Genomic DNA, 5,000 nt, shown 5'->3' with positions numbered 1-5,000 from the left:
CCCAATTCTATTGATTTCTATGGCCAATTTTTTTTTTCTGCAAAGTGCCTTTTTTACCCGCAGATGGCCATCCTGAGCAGCCCAATTGGGCGGGAAACAGCCCAATCTGGCAAAACTGGTAACACGCACCAGAAGTTTTCCTCTGTGTCACTCTCACTAACACAGAGAGAGAGAGCAAGAGAGAGAGCGAGCGAGCGAGCGAGAGAGAGAGATAGCTCCCAACTCTCAATTACACACTCAATTGCACACTGTTTACCTGGAGAAAGAAAAGGAAATCAATAGAGGAAATGTGAGAGCATACACAACCCTACCCAACACAGGCATGAACTCACACAATACACACATTACTAAGATGAACTTCCCAAACTTCCCCGTCTCTCCCCCAGATTGGTGTGGCCCTCTATGAGATGCTGAACACGCACGCACGCACGCAGGCACGCACACACACACACACACACACACACACACACACACACACACACACACACACACACACACTTCTCCCCCCCCCCTTCTCCCTCCAGATTGGCGTGGCGTTCTACAAGATGCTGAACACACACACACACACACGCACACACACACACACACACACACACACACTAATTATTAATAAACTGAACACACACACACACACACACACTAATTACTAAACTTCCTCCATCCCCCCCCCCCCCCCCCCCCCCCGTTCTCCCTCCAGATTGGCGTGGCGTTCTACGAGATGCTGGACACACACGTACACACACACACACACACACCAGGCACGTGCACTCCAATACGGCAGGGGAGGCACGGCCTCACCAGCCAGATCTGAGAATGATGAGCTGCAGTAAATGTGAATAATAATAACAATAACAGCTATTGTTTTCGAGCATCTGCACCATAACTACCATTTGAGCAGTATTTAAACAGTTTCACTCATTTTCAATCATTTCCGTGGCCAAAATCATAATATTTGCCCATTTCATGTCAAATTGCTCCGAATACGGTGAATTTGGGGCAACTCTGAACTGGCCTCACCCCGGATTGCGCAATCCCTCCTTAACAAGCTTCAGCGCATGCGCCATTTTGCTCGTTCTGTGAATGCAACCTGGTAATATTGTATTAAACGTTTTTATACACTTAATAGAAGTATGTATGGTGTGCCCTCAATTCCTGATAATGTTCTACTATTTTCTACGTGTGATTATCATTTCTTTACTCTGAACGCTTTGGCATAACGCCCACTGAAATATACAATGGTGAGGCGAGGAGTTTTCCTGGTGAACCAGTAGCCTGTAAGTAACAGGCTACTGGTACACTACCCTCTCACGCCTCTCCGCAGGCGTGGTTTAGTCAAAAGATGCTTGCACGCGGTTGGAGCAACCTCATATGAATGACATGGCACTTCGACCACTCACGTTGAAGCTTTGTGACGTAGGACGTGTCGTCACCTAAGCGCCGCCAGGTCGTACAGGTCGGGAATCAAAACAGTTACAGGCAGCGTGTTAGAGAAGAGACAGAAATTTCTTTGGAAGAGACTAGCAGAGAACATAATGGCTGTAAATGACCGATGTCGTCTTTGCAAGGAAATTCTCAGGATAAAAGGTGTCATTACAAACAGCAGGATTTTCCAGAAGGACACTAATGCAAAATCAATCGAGGAACGGCTGGCAGAAATCGGGTTGACATTAGCAAATGTCCAGGAGCGTTCGTTTCGAATTTGTCAGAAGTGTTTTCGCTTCATTGCTAGGCTAGAAGAGAGTTTGAGTACTTTCAGAGAATGGCAAGACGCAGAAAAAGAACCGAATCACCCTACTATAGGCCTATCCAGTTTAACATCAGCCACGACGACCGCGAGTGCAGCAGACACCACCACCACCACGGCCTCGGCCTAGGCAATCGCAAGCAAACGGGACAGAGCCCGAACCCCATCGGAGCGCACCGACCCCTGGCCCCCCAGCTCCGAAATTACCGAGGCCAGCAGCCACTGACAACACCCCAGCTCGACAAAGCGTTACAGAGGTGAGAAAATATATTGGGTTGTTAGACAATAACCAATTATTTGCGCCAGTGCAAATACAATAAGCATTTAGCCAATTTAATGGCTACTCAACCTGCTTATGTTAGCTCCACGCATCAAGCCAAGTCTACTTAGCACCATGCCATGGTAAGATAATGGTAGACAACTGTACCGAGAAAATCTCAACTGTCTTTACAACTACTAGCTGTACGCCTGGTTTAAGCAAGTCTTGATTAGACGTGTGTGTGTGTGTGTGTGTGTGTGTGTGTGTGTGTGTCAGTGTATTTGAAGAGCTCTTTTCCACAATGCTGATGTAAATCCATTTTCAAAAATATTCCAAAATGTGTTTCGTAGTCTATTTATTGCTAATATCACTGAAATGTGTTTTATAATGTTTACATTTGTTCTGAAAATACCACATAACATTAAACCAGTTCCAATTTTCCCAAATGCCATCATAAAGTTGGATTTAAAAAATAAAATAGGAATAAAATGACTTCTCATTTTGGAAAAGAGCTCTTCGTTTGGTGTTGGTGGTGTGTGTGTGTGTCTCCTGTCCATCTTCTGACCACAGACAACATTAGTTGTTGTTTACTTTTATTAATTCCCAACAGACCATTCAGGTACTTCCACATTTCCCAAGTAACCCATGTTTTATGTTGGTCTTTTTGATTTAACCGTGAAGTCAATTGAACTACATGTTGTATGAGTTGTGTTATATAAACACATGTTATTATCATTACTTTTATTATTGTTATTGGAGTATCTTAAAACACTTTCAGTGTTATGTGCATATACTAATATAGTATGCACTACTAATATAGTAGTATTTAAGTCAATTAACTCGTATTGTAAAAAAAAAAAAAAAGTAATCATGTAAAAACTGTCCCTGACTAAATTTTTTGGGTGTGTGTTACAGGTGGTTGTCTATTACCCCACCAGAAGTAAAGGTGAAAGGATGGTGTGTCCAGATGGCACAGCGGTAGTAGTGGAGGCCCTGGCAAGAAAAAACTGGAACTGGGCAGCCAAACAGATAACGAAACACCAAGAGCTGTTTGGACCACTCACAGAACACATTCAAAACATTCTGGAGGAAGAGTGCAAGAAGATATGCAGCCCTTTCACCCATTTCATGCTGGCCAATACATTGGCTGACAGTTTTAAGGCATTTTCATTTCAGAAATTGCAAGCAGATTTTCAGATTTTTTTTTTGTGATACCTCAGCATACTAAGATGGATATGTGTACCATGATGTGCATAATGCAGAAGTCACTTGCCCTACAACCAAGGACACTTCCAGGGCCCAAACACCTTACACTGAGACACAGCTAGAGACTGTTGATGGCCCATTGGTTATGTACCTGTGAATTTAACAGGCTCCCTCTTGATGTCTGTTCAGCTGAGTGGAAACAGATTTTAAAGGGATTGTATGGTGAATGTATATTCTATTCATGCCATTCAATAGTTTTTATAGTTTTGTTAATATTTATGATGTTTCTCTGTGCAGATTATTTATGTCTTATCATTGTACAGTTAATACAACACCCAGATTGGCACAATAACACTTTTATTTACATATGTCACAATAAAAAATATTTACATTTTCTCCAAAGACTTTTGTACATCATTATTTCCATTCTTGTATTTACATTGCTACAACAGCATGTGATAACATTTTGCTAGTTGGACCCAGAACTACTGCTGTGTTGCGTCTCAGTTTCAGACTCATCATCAGACTCATCAAAATAGCCAGTGAAATCAATGTCTGGCACTAAGAAAGTGTCATCAGGGAGAGTTTGCTCTGTTTACTCAAAGTCATCAAACACCTCACTTATTATAAGTAGAATTTCCTGAGCATGCCGTAGCCTACACACTGGTAAGTTGTTTGTTATGTAAGTGATATCAAAGATGTAAGGACTATGGTTGACTGCTGCTTCTATTAGCTTTGTTCCAAACCCGGTGCAGAAAGCCTTGCTTGTGACAAGTGGCATGTTTGGTACTAATGTACGCCTGTGTGCCTGCCTTAATCACTTCTCTCACTGTCTTGTCAACCCTAGGTGATCCTTTGATTGCATACAAGACTGCATGTGAGGGTAGAGGGTATTACTAGATACATGTTTCAGGCCAAGCCTGATGTTATGTCTATTTGGGCTCACTGTCACCCGGGTTGCATTGTGCATGTGTAGCAGCTTGATGACCCTCTCTCTGTTGACAACTTCTGCTGAAGCCGTCAAAGCCATGACAGGTGTGCCTGAAAGATAACATATGCATTCTGTTAGTCATCAATAACCAAACAGCTATAGGCCGGCTCAGCGGCCCTTGACGGGCTTTTGCTTCCCATATCTGATTTCTATTAATACTTTATTTATGAAGGCTTTATCATGTACTGGGTTTGCAAAACAATGGGGGTAGTTTTATTGCAAGGAGTCATAATTTGTTATGCCATTAACACTAACTGTTAACATTACATTACACTTAGCAGACGCTTTTATCCAAAGCGACTTACAGGAGATTGAATTACTTACAGAGGGTCAGTGCAATGTACTCTGAAAGTTAATACAATGTGTATTAAGTAGCCTACAGTAAAAACAACAGCAATAAAAAAACTGTAAAGGACCTGTTGATAGACAAGGGTTAAGTAGGTTGGCAGATTTTTTAGAAGGTTTGCTATTAAGCAGTGAGTTTTATTTACAATGTCTGACCTTTCTTTCACAACTGAGCAGAGTTGTCCCAGGCGAGAAAAGCTCTCTCTCTCAATGCTGGATTCCCCTTTACACCGTTGCCCCTGAAACATAGAACGATCTTCGTGAGTACATTGAAATTGCTGGACGTTAGCACACCTTTAGCACAACTGGGTGGGGGAAGGGGTTTGTTCACACCGAACTTCACAAGGCTCTGGCGTCAGCACTGGGCATAGCAAACAGCGAAATGGCCTGATTATGAAACGTTTAAACTACGCCCAAACCAAAACAATCGCTTTACTTAATCTGACACTAAAGTT

The 5,000-nt window shown here is 42.5% G+C and overlaps 1 protein-coding gene and 1 long non-coding RNA gene across 3 annotated transcripts in view; one reads left to right on the top strand and one right to left on the bottom strand.

The window, feature by feature from the left end:
• Nucleotides 1-5,000, top strand: part of med23 (mediator complex subunit 23) — a 116,043-nt gene that overhangs the window by 103,143 nt on the left and 7,900 nt on the right. The window lies entirely within an intron of this gene.
• The window catches only part of LOC134469496 (uncharacterized), a 1,261-nt gene continuing 419 nt past the window's right edge, over nt 4,159-5,000 (bottom strand). The window contains exons 2-3 of the long non-coding RNA XR_010038996.1: nt 4,702-4,784; nt 4,159-4,250 (exon numbers count right to left, since the gene is read on the bottom strand). This is a non-coding gene — a long non-coding RNA (uncharacterized LOC134469496). The remainder of the gene's footprint in view (nt 4,251-4,701; nt 4,785-5,000) is intronic.

Source organism: Engraulis encrasicolus, chromosome 18 (assembly GCF_034702125.1).
Source record: "Engraulis encrasicolus isolate BLACKSEA-1 chromosome 18, IST_EnEncr_1.0, whole genome shotgun sequence".
Classification (NCBI taxonomy): domain Eukaryota; kingdom Metazoa; phylum Chordata; class Actinopteri; order Clupeiformes; family Engraulidae; genus Engraulis; species Engraulis encrasicolus.
Note: the sequence above shows the minus strand (reverse complement) of the source record. Positions and strands in the feature narration are given on the sequence as shown.